Source organism: Sceloporus undulatus, chromosome 6, assembly GCF_019175285.1.
Source record: "Sceloporus undulatus isolate JIND9_A2432 ecotype Alabama chromosome 6, SceUnd_v1.1, whole genome shotgun sequence".
NCBI lineage: Eukaryota > Metazoa > Chordata > Lepidosauria > Squamata > Phrynosomatidae > Sceloporus > Sceloporus undulatus.
In genome coordinates, this window is record NC_056527.1 from 162,587,481 (window position 1) to 162,605,456 (window position 17,976).

Here is a 17,976-nt window from a genome sequence, read left to right on the forward strand (position 1 = left end):
ATCTGCTTATCTATCCATCTATCTATCTATCTATCTATCTATCTATCTATCTATCTATCTATCTATCTATCTATCATCTATCTATCCATCCACACACACACACACACACACACACACACACGAACTGGCTATCCAATGCAACTGGGTTCATGTATTACATAATGAAGTTATGGAATATATGAACCCAGTTGTCCTAAAGGCAACCTTTGACTAAAGGCCCCCATTAGTATAGTCTCCATGCTGACTAGAGATGATAGTAGTTGTAGTGCAATATCCCTGAAGCACTGCAGGTCAGAGATGAGCACTGGGCAGCTTTTAATGAACCAGAGTGCTTCAGTCCACAGGAAAGAAGCTGCAATAGTGACTATTCTCTCAGTCTTTTCCATAACTTGCTTTTGTTGATGAGGGCAAGCATCAAAAATGCAATTTTCCACTCCCCATCATTAGCTACCCAAAGTGTTGCATCCCTGAGAAACCTTTATTGCTTCTTTCTAATATAGTTATAAGCATACTTCAACATTTCCCAGATGCAAAGCAGGATATGTGTGGCCAGGAAACATCAGAGTGTGGTCACAATGGCAAAAAGTATCAGTAAGGAAGAACTAGGAGATGCTACAGCAGTTGGATTTTGCCTGAGCTTACTGGGAAGGGCAAGACTCCATCTCTCATGGCCTCTCTCCCACCGCTGAGTTACTTGAAAGTAAACTGCTTTTGCTCTTTGAACTCAGTTTGCAACAAAGGGAGTAAATCAAGGGGGAAAGGGAAAGTGGGAGGAAGAGAGAGAACTGGGAGATTTTAAAAGCAACTAAAATGTGGATGCCAGATGACTAATTTGGACTGTCTCTGCCAAACTGGGACAGATATGTATAAACTATCTCTTAAAGTAAGGATTAAGGGGGAAATAGTGAGCAGGGATGTAGCCGGGGGGGGGGGGGCTGGGGGGGCGGGGCCCCCCCCCCCCCCATAAAAAAAAAGAGGGGGGGGGGCTGCGCCCCCCCCCCCCCCCCCCCCTTTAAAAGGGGCGCTTCTTAGCCGCCCCCCCCCCCCCCTTCCTAAAATCCTAGCTACGTCCCTGTAGTGAGCCAGACCACAAAAAGCAAATACCTTAAGAATAATGATAGAACAATAGAAGCATAGCAGCTACCTTTAATTTTTTTAGAGCAATCAGTTGTAACTACTCAGGTAGTGCAAGGTTCGAGTGCAATATCATGTTACAAATGAGAGGAGCCACAGGTCAGTCCCTATTCTGCCATGATGTTCTCTGGGTCTGTATGGAACAGACATCATTATTTAGCCTGGTTTCCCTCACTAGGTTTTTATAAGGATAACGGAAGTGCAGAACTGGGAGAGAACCACATATCTTTCAAGCAAAGGCAGGATGGGTATATCAATTGATTGAATACAAATACACCTTTTGCAGGGGCTACTAGGGAGATTTCAAAACAAAGGCTTTCTCAGATATTAGTGGATGGGGGATTCAGGGAGTTGTCATCCCAAAAAAGGAACTTTTCCAAGCTCTGCTGCCCGGATAGCTCTTCCTCAGCCATTCAGCTACCCTCCTCCAACCTTCCACTCTCCATTCCCACCTCCTTTTGAGGTTTCTGGCGTGGGAAAACCATTTGGGGGCTTTTCACAAATCCAGTAGCCCCTTGAACCAAAACCAATTAGAATGGTCCAAGGTCCTGCGATTGAAGGCCAAGTCTTCTTTTCAAAAGGCCAGTAAGGAGCCTTGGATGCAAATGCATGGAGCTCCCTTGAAGTGGTACTTCAGCTAGGCCTAAGGTGAAAGGAACATTTCATCTATAGGAACAGCAGCTCCGGTTTCTAAGAGAACAACTGACCAAGACTTTGTCAGATCTCTCTCTCTCTCTCTCTCTCTCTCTCTCTCTCTCTCGTTCATTCCCCTTGGCTTTCAAAACCCACAGCTAACTGAAGCAGAGCAAAGCAAACCAATCAAATATAGCCACTGTCTACATTCAGTGTGTCCCTTGTTGGAGAGAAATGAAATCATTGGGTCAAAGATAGAAAAGCACCCGAGTTTGTCAAGAGATGGTGGGTTTTACCGTTTTGTTCAGACATTAAGCCTTGCAGAAATAAAAGAGCATGGAAATATAATTTAATTTGGTAACAACGAAGGCAGAGAGGAGTAGTGGTGCTCAAAAGCAGGGCCACCAAGATGTTTAATGTTTTAAACGTATATTGTATGTTTCTTCCAGTGCTTCCTGAATGGGCTTAGGGCACCATACATGCCTGCATCTCCTTGCATTTTCCCACAACGATCCTATACACCAACTTTTTACCTTTGGGACCCCACTTTACACCTACATGCAGACATCACCTCCATCAACATAGTATATGAATAAAAGGATTTTGCTTGTTTAGTGTGCATATCTTCATTCACACATCCATATGTATTCATATTTTAACATTTTATAAGGAAATAACACTGCTCAAATAAGAACACTTTTATTTAAGTAAATCCAACGTTTAACTTCATGCATGTGTAAATTTTACACATAAAAAGTTTGGGAGGAGGAGGATGGATTAGGGCTTCCAAGTTTTGCACCTCCCTTGATCAACTCATGCCCCATCCTGGGAGTCCCACCCCACCATTTGAGAACCATTGCTATACACAATGCATAGCGCTGTAGTAGTAGAGCCACGGCTTACAGATCTGAAACACCAGGGGACCGTTCAAACTGCAGAATTTTAATGCTATTATTCCACTTTAACTGCCTTGGTTCCATCCAATGGAACCTAAGGATTGGTAATGTAAGGGATTCTCAGCAAGAGAGCTCCAGTGTCTCACCAAACTACAAACTCCAAGAATCTATAGGATGCAACCATGACAGTTAAAATGGAATAAGAGTACTATAATTGTGTGTTGTATATGGACCCCAAGATTTTTGATTGCTGAGTACACTATTATCTGCTATCCCTTCCTCCATAGGCTTCTCTGTTTTCTATAAATGTAGCTGCGATTCTCATTGTAGTGGAGGAAGGCAAGGGACGAATTTGTCCCAGAACACTGTATTGTTGCATGAAATACCCCTGTTATGATACACAATATTTCAGGATGGCTTGATCATCCAAGTATAAGTATCACTTGATCTTAATGAACTGGGCACTATGCTACATACTGAGAGTTCATTGTGTGTGTGTGTGTGCGCGCGCGCACATGTACAATGCAAAAGAAACATGCATCAAAATAGCTACTTGTATTTTTGAATTCTCCTTGACAGTGGTGCTATAGAGAGGGTTCGCATGCAATTTTCAATAGCTGTGCTTGTCTGTTTTGCAGAATATAAAAAGGGAAAAGAGGAGTGGAGGAAAGGAATTTAGTAACTCCTTTACAGCTAACTAATTTATATTTCAGCATGAACCTTCATGACTACCAATCCACTTCTTCAGATGCAATGACCAAGGATAACAAAGCTATAGATTTTTATGCATAATTAAACAGTTGTGGAAGTAGGATACAATATGACAGGATACAGAAACTTGCAATGTCTTTTAACTCAACTCTAGTTCACAGTGACCCACTCATAAGGCTTTCCTGGCAAGATTTATTGGGGTTAGCCATTGTCTTCTTCTTAGCCTGAGATTGTGTGACTTGGCTATGGTTGCCTAGTGGGTTTACATGGCTGAGCAGTAATTTGGATCTGATCTCCTAGAGCCCAACTCCAACACAACGGACCTTTGGACCATTACATAAGTAGAGGTATCTGTTTGCCTATGGTCTTGTGACCAGCCCAAGTAACCTTAAGTAAAAAATAATAAGTGTCAATGGTTGTGGAACTAAGAGCACAGTCTCCTTAATCTTCCTCCAATATGCTATAAGTGCTACACCAATAACACATCATAGGTAAGTGATTGCATGAAAATATTCTCAGACCAAGTCCCACCATTGCCACAGATTTACAAAGTTGTCTTTATGAAAGACTCTGGCCCTATATAGACAGGCCATAATAAAGCAGCTTTGGGTCACTTTGGAGGTACAAATGCTGCATACAACCTAAGAGTCCGGAAGCTGCGCCAAAGCCACAATCCAATCCTAAGGACTAGAGCGCAGCTTTGGTGCAGCTTCTGGACTCTTAGTATGCATGCATCATTTAAACAGCATACTTCAAAGTGACCCAAAGCAGCTTTATTTTGGCCTGTCTAGTATGGAGCCTCTGTTTCTCTATTTTCCAGAAGAGGTCTTAGCACAGCCTCCTTTCGGCACGTTGGGACCCTGTGCCTTGTTGTGAAGAGGCATTAATCGTTTTCCTTAACCACTCAGTAAGTTCTCCTCTGGCCTGTGATGGCTCTCATCTCTCCAAAGATCCCATCCACAGCCTGAAAAATATCCATCAACGTTGGACAAGCAGGGGCCAAGTGCTGATATCAAGTGGCTGATACAGCCACTCATACTGTATCAACACTGGCATCTAAGTCAGAGCAAATCTCAATGAAATGGTGGCCAAATTCTTTGCAGTAGGCTATTGGGTGGCTTATGTTCTTCTTTGGCCCAGATTGTAACAGATCCCTCACCATGCTGGAATCCAACCCAGCAAGTGCCATACAAATTTATATTGGCAGTTGGAACATCTGGCAGTCAAATTAATTTAATTAATACTCGCGTAGGTACCAGATCTCGCCACAGACATCTTTTGGACACACTGAAAGACACACTGGAAGCCTGCATTGGATCAATAGAAATCTCTACTGGGAGTTAGAAGAAAAAAGTATCATTGACACATTCTTTTTTATCTTTTCAATTAACACCCCAAGACCAAAACAAGTGTCAACTAAATTTGCAGCCTCATGAATTAAAATTTGTTCCAGCACAGCCAATTATTAGGGATCATGGTCAGTGCGACAGAGCAACATTTTAGGGGTGTACATTTTCATCATCCTTGAATGAAAAGCTGTCCAGTCAGCTCCCTATCTTTGAACCAATAATGTACCATTGAATGACATGCTGCCTATTTAGAAAAAAACAGCCACTATAGAACACTAGTGGCAGTGTTTCCACATTTCAAATGCTTTTCTTTAAAATGGAGGCACCTCGTTTAGCCGTGAGCCATCAAATGACAAGTGAATAGTGTATTTGGGAAATGGCCTTCAATGCTGTTTAGTGGCAGCACACTTGATCTGTATAAAATAAGTCCCCAGTTTAACTGCAGGTAGGGTTGGGAAAGACATGTCTGAACCCCTAAAATCTGTTTCCATCTAGCGTAAGCTAAGGTTTGGGAACTTGTGGTCCTGCAGATATTGTTACACTGCAACTCCCATTATCCCTTACCATGAACTATGATGATGAAAGTTGTAAGCTAACAACACTGGAAAGCTACACATTCCCTCCATGTGGCACAGACAGCACTGAACTAGATGGATCAATGGTTGGACATACAGTTGGCCCTTCTTATACACTGATTTTTTAATACACAAATTTAAGCATCCACGGTTTGAAAATGTTTTTTAAAAATATAAATTTCAAATATCAAACCTTGATTTTCCATTTCTTATAAGGGACACCATTTTGCTATGTCATTATATTTAATGGGACTTGAGCATCCACGGATGTTGTCATCCACGGGGGATCTTGGAACCCATTCCCAGCGTATAACAAGGGCCCACTGTAGTACAAAACTGTTTCTTATATTACTAAGCACTTTTGATGATGTGTAAGAGTTAAAACTGCCCTGGCAGATACAAGTAGGAAATAATTTTAAAAAGCATGATGTTCAACTGATGCCAGTCCAGCTAAGTACACTATTTTATTTCAATAAGGCTGCAATTTTATTCATGCTTATATGGGATTATTGTTAGGATAAGGTGCCTACCTATATGTTTCCTTACAGAAGAGAACTTCCCATTTTTAGTTTCATTTTCTTTTGCATTCAGGTGTTGTTGTTGTTTTAATCTCAAATTCTTTCCATCCTTGATGGAAACAAATTTTTGGTCCATTCTTTTAAAATGGACCAAAATTAATTTCTCCTTCATTTCTGCAGGCCAAATTCCACAGATATTTTCAGCAAGTGATGAACAATTCTATACCATCCTCAACCAATCTTGCCAAGAAAACCCTTAGGGTTTTCTGTCACAAGACTGATTCAAAGGAGGTTTGCTATTGCTGTCTCCAAGGCAGAGAGAGCATGACATGCCCAAAGTCACCCAGTGGATTTGCTTGGCTGAACGGTGATTCGAACCCTGCTCTCCTGGAGTCCTAGTCCAGTACTCAAGCCGCTACACTATGCTGACTCTTAGTGGATTTTATCTCTACCTAAATTATGTTAAACTCGTCTACATTTTCAGCAGTATTTATGCATTAATCATATGTAGATTTTACACAACCATCTTATTCAACACTGGATTTTATCTTTTATGGCAAATTCAAATAGCTACCGCATGTCATGATGCTACTCTCTAACACAGTGGTGTTACAGCCACCCAGAAATGATGCTGTGTTAAAGGACAATGGGGCCAAAGATGGATAGGAAATTGTGCTACAACAAAACAGACAGGAAAACAGGAGCTAGACAGCATCCGAACCATAGTTCCTCAGCAAAATAAGCATTTTCTTCAATGTTCTGTGCTAACTTCAACATGATTTCCTAAAAACAAAGAATATTAGGGCATCTCTAATGGGATGTTAGAAAATATCACCTTATTGTTTTCCAAAGCACTTGGTCATAACTAACTCTTTCCTGGACAGTATGGTATAGACACCACAATCTCAATAGCCAGTGGCAGCAATACCGCACTATACAATAGCACAGGCCTTGTGCCGGCAATGTTGTGAAAGAGAAATTGATCACTTCCACGTCTTTCAATTCCTGTCTAGTTTTCAAGAGTTAACCCTATTCCAGGTGGTCTGGGGAAAAAGGGAAATTAGATGCTTAATGACATTTTCCATCCCGCACAGACACACACCCCGCTAGCCCCAGTATTAGGAATCAAACTATTCAGTCTTATCTTCCCAAGACTATGCGCTACAGTTGAGCTCCCTTTCCAGAAAATCCGCACCTTTTAATTCTGGCGCTGCATGTGGGAGCCCAGCAAATCACAGAATTACCGCTGTAACTTTGGATTAGTAATGCCTTTCAAATGATAGTCTAATTCCAGGCCTTCCTGCTTTTTAGCGTTCAAACTCACATAACGTTTTTCCTAGGAGACCTTCCATGGAGGTCGCACAGTCTCTACCTTTTCCTGCCTGGTATTGTTCCTCCCAGTTTCTTTATTGATTTCTCATTAGGATAGATATACCAGTTTCTGTTGGACAGACCCAGATTTAACAGGGATTATATTTCCTTACACACTACAGGTTTTTCAAAATGATTGAGGCCAGAGGTTTGTTTAAATTTTGGATCTTTTTTGGATTTTGGGATATTTGCATTTACATAATGATATATCTTGGAGACGGGGTCCAAGTCTAAACATGAAATTTATTTGTGTTTCTTATATAGCTTACAAACATAACCCTTAAGATAATTTTATATGTGATATTTGTAATATTTTGGGGCATGAAACAAGGTTTGTGTACATTGAACAATCAGAAAGCAAAGATGTCACTATCTTAGCCACCGATCTGGAAAATTTTGGAGTATTTCAGAATTCAAGATTTATTATTATTAGCATTAGTATTAGTATTAGTATCCTTCTCTTTTCCCAAAACTGGGATCCAGAGCAGCTCAGAATATTAAAAGAACAATACAACTAAAAGCATACAAAAGGGATACGTTAAAATAGCATTAAATTATTAGAACATAAACATATTTTAAGGTCTTTAAATATTTATTTAGTGGACTTATATCCTGCCCTTCTCCTTAAATGAGATCCAAGGCTGAAAAGGGATATTCAACCTGTGCTTGAATAAATGGTTGCTTATATCCAATTGACTGATGCCAGCTACAAACCTATAGCTCAGTTTCTCTACCCCAGAAGTCAAAATAGTTAAGCATATTGGCAAAAGCAATTCTGTGCTTACATTCTTGAGGGTAAACATTACTAGGTTCAATAGTACTTATTTTCAAGTGTGCATGCATAGAATTGCAGCCATTCATAGCAGTCGACCCAGTGAAATCAATTCATATCCTAGTATACTGGTCTCAGAAAGTTGTAAACCATTCTCTGCAAGCACTTTCCTACTAGCAAAATTTATTCTGTAGCTTAAACCAATGAGGACAAAGCAAGAAGCTCAAAGAGCACATCTTTCTCTTATCCCTCCCTTTCCTCTCTTGTGCATTACTCTTCTCTCTCTCTCTCGAATCTCAGATTTTAAACTTATTGGTAGATATAGTCTATAGAACAAGGTCTTAAAATATTTCATACTCTTGCTCACGCTCAGCCAAATCACTTCCAAGCCAGGCTCTAGTTCCATCATGAAAGAAATATAAATACAAACTAAATACAAATTGATAGTGTTGAATATGTGGTGGTGCTACAGCAACTAGTAAGGTCTCAGTTTGGTCTGAAGCGCCTTTGTGAGAGACCTTTATGAAGGTGGCAAGGTCCACCTCATAAAGGACATGTCCAATGTCATGCTCATATACACTGAAGAACAACTATTTGAGACCCAAGAAGTAGTTTCTAAGAGAACCAGTATGGTATAGTGGTTAGAGAGGTGGACTAGGACTCTGAGAGAGCAGGGTTTGAATCCCCACTCAACCATGGAAACCCATTGAGTAACTTTGGGCAAGATACACTCTCTCAGCCTCTGAGAGAGTGTATCTTGTATCCTCTCAGCCTCTGAGGATAGCAATGACAAACCCGCTCTGTCCAAATCTTGAGAAGTAAACCCCATGATAGGATGGTCAACTTGAAATTACTCCAAGGCACACAACAACAAGAAGTAGTTCCCAACAACTGCCAAGAGCCCTCCCCTTGTTTATTTGTAATGTCTTCCATGAAGGATTTGTCCTCACGTGCGTATATGCCGCTTGGTTACTTGACACTCATTGGCTATCAGCTGGTTATCAAACCCCCCAGCTTCAAAAAAACACACCATGATTCAGGCGACAAACAAATTCCATCTGTTGTGTTATGGCTCACTCACACATGCCAGTCATTTCTGAATCTTTCCATCATCAAGTGACTAACATACTTGGAAAAAACTGCAACCAGATCAATACTGCCAGAGAAAAGTCCCAACTATTGTCTAACCGAGAATCATCAAAGGATGAGCACAAAACTGAACATTATTAACCATTTTTAAAAGAATGTGAGAAGATCCTTATATATTCCCCTAATCCAACTTCAAAACTCCCTTCCTTGAGCAGAGGTCTAGCACAACTGCACTTCCTAGGAATATTTAATGCATAACAAAAGAGTAACATAATATTTATGAAGAAGAAACCAGTCACCCCAATGCAACCCAACCAACAGAGTTCATTTCAGGGGAAGACTTGGGCTGCATTTCTATATTAAACTGTTTTAAAGGGGGGGTCAATTTAATTACTGAGAGTATGTATTATTCCAATATATTCTAGTCATGTAAGCCACCTTAATTGCTGCAGCAGAAAGGTGGGGTATAAGAATAAAATTTATGTATTATTTATTATTATTATTATTATTATTATTATTATTATTATTATTATTTATAGACTTAATTGCTGCAGCAGAAAGGCGGGATATAAGAATAAAGTTTATGTATTATTATTATTTATTATTATTATTATTATTATTATTTATAGACTTATCTAGGGGTATGTATCTTTGAGTGCACTTCTGAGTAGACATGCATAGCACTGCAGCGTTAGCCTATACATTTACTAGAGAATGATACCTTTATGGGGCCAACCAAAATGCCCAATAAAGGTATCACCATTTGGATGTTATTGGATTTGCTATATGGCCAACACAGCTACCCCTAGATATTTACTAGAGAGTAAACCACAATGAATACAAGGGGACTTACTTCCAATAAACATGCAAAGGACTCTGGTGCCAAGCGCACAGTTACTTAACTCCTTCCTGTTGAGTTCAGTGGAACACACAGCCATCAGAAGCAAACCCCACTGAGTTCGGTCAGATTTACTAACTACTAATACAGGCTACGTTAAAGTTAAGCACTTTTAACAAAGCTGGAACAGAGCTCTATTCCACCACTACCACCCCCAGATTACTTTGGCTCTGTACTGACAGACCAAGAACAAGAAGATTGCCAGCATTACTAAAACCCACTCAGCTTTCCTATAAATGGTGCCATTTCTTTTTGTAAATCTTACTTTTTTTGTCCCCAATCGAATACTTTCCATTCTTCCTCAGCAGCACGACTAAAATCTCAATAATGATGGAAAGGTGGGGAGGGGGGGAGAAATGCTTGAGAAGATAGAAAGCCTACGATCACAGAAAGGCACAAAATATTACAGACTATGAACTGGATATAACTACCTGCATGGACACTATTCCAGCACTAAGACTACCTAGTGCAACATTGCATGACCCCGTGGATATGTTTGCATCAGAAGCTTACAAACGCAGTGAAACCCCATTTATTCAGGTTAACAAATATTAACAGGAAATATAGAGTTAACACCTCTCCATCTCTGGAGGTCTTTAAATAGAGGTTGGGTAGGCATCTTTTGAGAGCCAGCGTTGCATACTGGTTTGAGTGTTGGACTATGACTCTAGAGACCCCGGTTCAATTCCTGGCTCAGCCATGAAACCCACTGAGTGACCTTGGGCAAGTCACATCCTCTCAGCCTCAGGGGAAGGCAATGGGAAACCTCCTCTGAACAAATCTTGTCAAGAAAACCCATGATAGGTTCTCCATAAGCCGGAAACGACGGCACACAACAACAAGGCATCTGTTAAGAGAGCTGTAACTGTGTATTCCTGCATGGATTAGATGACTCTTGGAGTCACTTCCAACTCTAAGATCCTATGATTCTGGGTAGGTGACTAAGAAGCTCATTTCCCCCATCTATACAATTGGGAAGCCTCAATTTGTTGGAAGAATGATTTGTTGGAAGGTTGTTGCATGCTAAAGTGACTACATCCATGTACAACAGCAGCTGGCCTCGATATTTACTGGACCACATCTCCCCCTTTAAAAGAAAAAGAATGAAAGAATGAATGAATGAATGAATAGAAAGAAAGAAAGAAAGAAAGAAAGAAAGAACTAGCTCACCTCTCAGTCAAATGCAACAAGAAAGACTTGATTCCCTAGAACCATCTAAAGACTGTGACGTTGAAGGCTTTCATGGCTGGCATTCATAGCTTTTTGCAGATTTTTCAGGCTATGTGGCCATGTTCTAGAAGAGTTTATTCCTGACATTTCACCAGCATCTGTGGCTGGCATCTTCAGAGAATCGTCAGAGAAGATGCCAAAGTCACAGAAGCTGGTGAAACGTCAGGAATAAACTCTTCTAGAACATGGCCACATATCCTGAAAAACCCACAAAACAACTTCTAAAGACTATTGATACTTCAGAGGGATGACAGTCAATGTCTGGATTCCTGTGTCCAGTTCTGGGCACCACAATTCAAAAAGGATGTTGAGAAACTGGAGCATGTCCAGAGAAGGGCAACCAAAATGGTCAAGGCTCTGAAAACCATGCCCAGTGAGGAGAGATTTATGTAGCTGAGTATGTTTAGCCTGGAGAAGAGAAGGTTAAGAGGTGATATGATCACCTTGTTTAAATATTTGAAGGGGTGTCATATTGAGGAGGGAGCAAGCTTGTTTTCTGCTGCTCCAGAGAAGAGGATCCTGAGCAATGGATGGAAGCTCCAGGAAAAGAGATTCCACCTCAACATTAGGAGGAACGTCCTAACAGTAAGGGCTGTTCAACAGTGGAACACACTCCTTCCTTGGAGGGTGATGGAGTCTCTTTCTTTGGAGGTCTTTAAACAGAGGCTGGATGGCCTTATCTCAGGAAGGGACGTAGCCAGGATTTTAGGAAGTGGGGGGGTCCAGACTAAGTGCCACCACTATATTGGGGCTTGGGTACGGCGGTGCAGCAGCACACACCATTCATTTTTCTAATAGAAGGGGGGTCTGGACCCCGAGAACCCCCCCCCCTTGGCTATGTCCCTGTTTCAGGAGTGCTTTGATTGTGAGTTCCTGCATGGTAGAAAGGGGTTGGACTGGATGGCCCTTGGGGTCTCTTCCAACTCTATGATTCTATGAGCTTCCAACTGGGAAGTCCATCAGAGCACCTGAAACACACGGCAGTGGTCTTTTTGTGAATTGTTTTCCACGGTTTACGCAGCGGAGGAAACAGAAAGGAAAAAAAAACTATGAGAAGGAGGGTTGCTTCCAACCAAATCAGGCAAAAAGCACTTATTTGCCTCAAATTGGCGGCTAAAATGTGCCGAAAGAGAGAGAGAGAAAGAGAGAGAGATGACTAGGCCAGGCAGCAGTGCTTTTGCGTTACCATGGGAACGGGATGCAGATTTCCCCCCCAATTGCTTTTTTATTTGCTAGACATTGTAATACATATTATGTTTCAACTCTGGGGTGGGTTTTCCCCCCCCTTCTTTTGCAGCGAAGTAAAGAATCCTTTTATGAATGTTAACCATTCAAGCAACTTGAGGATGGTGATGGTGGTGATGGTGGTGGTGGCAGGAGAAGGAGACAGAGGAGGGTCCCAGCAGTTTAAAACAGGTAGTTTGTATGCAGGCAGAGTCGCTCAATGTTAAGGTCTGGCCCTAAGAACCAGCCAGGCCTCTTTCTATTCAGAGATTCCCCTTCATTTCTGCTCCACTTCACTCTGCGCAGAGACCTCCGGCTCCAGACAAAAGCAGCTGCCAAGGCCCATGAAAAGTGATCAAATTATCAAGAACTTGACCTCACAGAGGGAGCAGCCCTCTCTTTTTGCTTTCTCTGGGAGGGAGAGGAGAAGCTTGCAAGAAACCCAGACCCAGAAAGAGGTTGAGAGCATTGGAGCAAGGGACATTGTGCGCAAAGTTGTGCGCAAAGGCTCCTCCGTGGCTTCATTTCGCACAGACGCACACACACCTCTTCCTTTCTTAACATTGGGAATGCAACTCCATCCTCCAAGGCATAGAAGGGAAGTTCAAGCCATTGTTAAGAGAGTGTATTTTGTATTATGTTATTTATATCATGTTGTGCACACACAGTTCCTTTGTGCCCACACAATCCTTCCCCTGGGTTTTTGCAGCTCTCGCCAGGCTTGCTGCACACATGCACACATACACAAAACCACAAGGCATAAGAAGAATTAAGCATAACAAGAAGAGATGAACCAAGAATAAGCAATTCATAGGCTATGTGAAGGGGCCTTGTAGTACCTTTGACACTAGCAGAAAGAAAGAAAGAAAGAAAGAAAGAAAGAAAGAAAGAAGTTGGTAGCATGGTGGCACCAATGTTAGTCTCAAAGGTGCTACAAGATCCCTTAGCAAGACTATGTTGGCAGAATACATACAACAGTGGCATACCTGGTGCTACAAGATCCCTTTAAGCAAGTGAGCATAATACATGAAACAGTAGTATATCTGGTGCTACAAGATCCCTTAGCAAGACTAAGCAAGTGAACATAATACATAAAACAGTGGCATACCTGGATTGGGGATCTGATGTCAGGATTTTCTTGAATGCCAGTCGGATCAGGTTGGTCCATAGCTTGATCTTCTCCAAAATAGCTGTTTTTGGTTCTCCAATTGCCCGGACATTTTTCCTCTCCTCTTTTTCCCCCTCCTTCTTTCTCCTCTTCTCCATCTCCTAGTTGTCTGTGGAAGTCATTTCTACTTTCGGTTATCTAGCTTTATGATGGCTTGATAACACTCATACAGCTAGATAACCAAAGACAGAAACAGCCCTCCCTCTTCCAAGGCTTGAGGTCTTTCTCTCTCTCTTTCTCTTTTGGGTTCTCTCTCTCCAAAAGCTGGACCTGGAGAGGAGGAGGCAAATGCAGGCGGCTGGCTCTTCCATCTGCCATCAAGAAATCAAGGAAGAAAGGAGGAAAGAAAGAAAGAATAAAGTGAAATATTGGTTCCAAGGCTAAAGGGGGAGAAGAAAGAGCTGTAAAGGCAAGGAGGTCATGCAAAGCCAAATAACTGGAGCAGGTGGGACTGTCTGGGGAAAGGAATTGGTTTTGGGGAAAGTGGTTGCCCTCCTCCATCCCCCAAAAGGATCTTGCATTCAAGTCACACTCAGAGATGCTCGACTTGGAGCAAGCCTTCTGTGTCTACTAACTTCTATACTCCTTTTCTAATGTTAATCAACCTCTTTGGGAAGTGACGACAGCAGAGCTTCCTCCAATCAGAGGCCTCACATTCAAATCTCCACTCCTTCCCGCCTCTTTTATTCCTCCTCTTCCCCCCCTCCACATTCCACCTCTCTTTATCTCCTTTTTCATGGCTTTTTCCCTTTCTTTCTCTCCTCCCCTTTAATACCTTTTTGAAATCATCCACACAATTCCCTGCTTTCCTTCCTGCATTCTTCCTCCCCATCCCTGCATTTTTCTCGATTTCATCCCTTTTTAAAAGTCAAACGAACCACAAGATGCTTAAAATCAGCCCAAGAAACTCAACAGGAGCCCCATTTCAAAAAATGCATAAAATCAACACAAGAAACATACAAGATGCTTAAAATTCATTTACGAGATGCTTAAAATTCGCACAAGAACATCATAAGATGCATCATTGTCAAGATGCCTAAAACCAGCACCAGAAACACACAAGACACCTCATCCTCAAGTTTAAAATCAACACAAGAAACACACAGGACATATCATTCTCAAGATGCTAAAAATTCAACACAAGAAACACACAAGATGCATAAACTGACAAGAAGCTTAAAAGAAACACACAGGATATAACCATTCTCAACATGTTTAAAATCAGCACAAGAAACGCACAAGGCGCATCATTGTCAAGGTGCTAAAAATGAACACAACAAACACACAAGGCACATCTTTGTCAGGATGCAGAAACCAACACAACAAACACACAAGGCCCCCATTCTCAAGATGCTTAAAGCCAACCTAAGAAACTTCTCCATCACCATCCAAAGGGATTGCAATACTTGACTGAACAGTTGGCCAATAGATCTTTGCACAGACAACTGTGCCAAGTAGGTGCATCCTACCATTTGCAAGTCTAGTTGGACAAAGGAAGACAAGGGACCCATATCTGGGGCTGAAGGAGAGGCCTCCAAGTCAAGGTCTTGCAAACTCTTGCTTGAGCCTCTCCATCTGTCTCCTTTCCTACTAGAGCCTTACTAAGCCTTATTGCCTAGTAAGTCTTGTCTTTTGATGCTTTTGGCCAAAGTAGGACAGTCCCAGCTCAGGCTTGGTTTCCTCTGGGACCCATTCATTTTATCCCATATTGCTGCCTACCCAAAAAAGTCGTTTCCAATTTATGGCGACCCTGTTATCCTGGGGTTTTCTTGGCAAGATGTCTTCAGAGGAGGGTTTGCCATGGCCTTCCTCTGAGGCTGAGAGAGTGTGGCTTGATCAAGGTTACCCAATGGGTTTCTATGGACCAGACAGGATCCAAACCCTGGTCTCCAGAGCCATAGTCCAAGTCTCAAACACCACAAGGGCTCCTATGTTCCATATTACATTGAATACATTCTGGAGTTGATACTGATATCTTTCTTTCTTTCTTTCTTTCTTTCTTTCTTTCTTTCTTTCATGCACTGGCATGACCAGCTTTTCCACTTCTTCATAGTTAAGGCCCTATTAATCCTATGTCATTTCTATTTTATTTTTGGAAGCATGGAAGTGACTGAAATTTCTTCCTTCAGGTGCTTCTTTTGTTTAAAAAATGACTATATTGCGTTCATAAATGACATGATTTTTTGGCTTCCTCCAAAAATCAGAGGGGTTTTTTTTTTTTTTTTTTTTTTTTTTTTTTTTTGGTACCAGCTTCTGTCTTCATAAAAGGATAAAGCTTTCCAACTCTCCAAAAGGGGATATCTTTTAAGACTAAGGGACACTTACCAATCCTATAAGGGACAAGCTTTCTGGCCCTTAAATTTTATATATATATATATATATATATATATATATATCCTTATAATGACTCTGGCAACCCTGTTTCTATTCATTCAGCCTTGGACAATTGCTGCCTTTTCTACCAAAACGATCCTCTCCTTCTGAGATTAATAATAATAATAATAATAATAATAATAATATAAATCAGATCCAAATAGCAAGGATTTAGAGCCCAGAACACACACAAAAACATGTCCTTCGTCTAACATCTGAAGCCCAGGTTTAGTTTTCCGAAGTTCAACTCTAAGCAGAAGAGTCCAGTGCCATTGAACTCAATGGGGTTTACTTCCGAGGAGACACACAGAAAAAGAGCCTGCGCTCCTTTTTTTAGCACTATCAGTGCTTAGCATTGTTTAGCCCTATCTACCTATCTATCTATCTATCTGTCTGTCTGTCTGTCTGTTTTCCCGAATTACAATGAGGTTGAAACACTGGGACTTGACATGTAATACAGTATATAGGAATCGGGGCCAACCTAGAAAGGCTTTTTAGTTTTATTTATTTTAGTGAATATAAATCAAATGTTGCTCTAGATCTCTCCGGAGTTACAATCTCTCTCTCTCTCTCTCTCTCTCTCTCTCTCTCTATATATATATATATATATCTGTGTAAGGATTGCAGATACAAATCCACGGATGTGCACAAGCCTGTGTGCAGCTGATAATAATATAATAATGTTATATATATATATATATATATATATATATATATATATATATACCTAATAATATAAATATTTTGCCAAACAGAACATCTTTCCTTTATTCTGTTTTTTTTGGGGGGGGTAGTTTAAATATATTTCATATATAAATATAAACTATATATTAAATACGTAGTGTAATATATATATAATATAATAGTTTTTACGAAATTCGACTGATTTCACCCCTTTCTCCCTCCTCTCTCACCCACATAGATTTTTATCTGCTGTACAATATCAAATGCAATATCAAATTATCAAATGAACAATATCAAATGCAAATCAGGCCCAGCTGGAATTAGTAAGAGAGGAAAAGATGGGAATCCCATTTTAAAAAAGAGCTGCTTTTTTCTTCTACGTCTTTCTTTTTCTCCTCTCCTCTCAGAAAGAGAGATCCCTCCTTTTTAACACACTTCACGACCCACATCACAAAATGCAGAGCAAACCACCTTTCCCAACAAGGCGACTGTCTTGGGAAATTTGACCACCATCATCCTCTACATCCCTCCTTCATCCATTTCCAAACCTTTCCAGATAGGATCAGCTAAGGAAAGATGGGATCCAGATAGGATCGAGTAATGAAAGATAGGATCAGGTAAGGGACGATAGGATCAAGGTAAGATCAGGTAAGGAGAGATGGGCTTCAAATAGGTTCAAGTAAGGAAAGATGGGATCCAGATAGGATCAAGTAAAGAAATATATGATCCAGATAAGATCAGGTAAGGAAATATAGGATCCAGTTAGGATCAGGTAAGGGAAGATGGGGTCCAGGTAGAATCGGCTAAAGGAAAAAAAAGGATCTAGATAAGATCAGGTAAGGAAAGGAAACATGGGACCAGGTAAAGAAAGATAGGATTCAGATAGAGTCAGGGAAGGAAATATGGGGTTCAAATAGGATCAAGTAAAGAAAGATAGGGTCCAGGTAGGATCAGGTAAAGAAAGATGGGATCCAAGTAGGATCAAGTAAGGAAAGATAGGGTCCAGACAGGATCAGGTAGAGAAAGATAGGATCCAATCGACTGCATCAGTGTTGGAGCAATACAAACCCTGCTGCACTAATACTGAGTCAATACAAACTCGATGGCACTAATATTGGGGCAATGCAAAACCGATTGCACCAGAACTGGTGCAGTTTTAAAGAGGTCCATGGGACAAAATCCAACGAAAAGCACCCACTTCGTCTGAACTGGGGATCGGATGTAGTGTGAGGTCTTTTCATTCCGGAGTGACTCCGCTTTGAAAGGAAAAGGAGACAAATCCGGGTTCAAAGGGCCCGCCGTCTCAGTTTTGCTTGTTTGGGGGGGAAAGGGAGCCTTTAGACTCCACCAC

At 41.1% G+C, this 17,976-nt stretch overlaps 1 long non-coding RNA gene across 2 annotated transcripts in view; it reads right to left on the reverse strand.

Annotated features, from left to right (window-relative positions):
• The window catches only part of LOC121933004, a 152,843-nt gene that overhangs the window by 48,351 nt on the left and 86,516 nt on the right, over nt 1–17,976 (reverse strand). For both annotated transcript variants that reach the window (XR_006104443.1, XR_006104442.1), the window contains exon 2: nt 13,509–13,879. This is a non-coding gene — a long non-coding RNA (uncharacterized LOC121933004). The remainder of the gene's footprint in view (nt 1–13,508; nt 13,880–17,976) is intronic.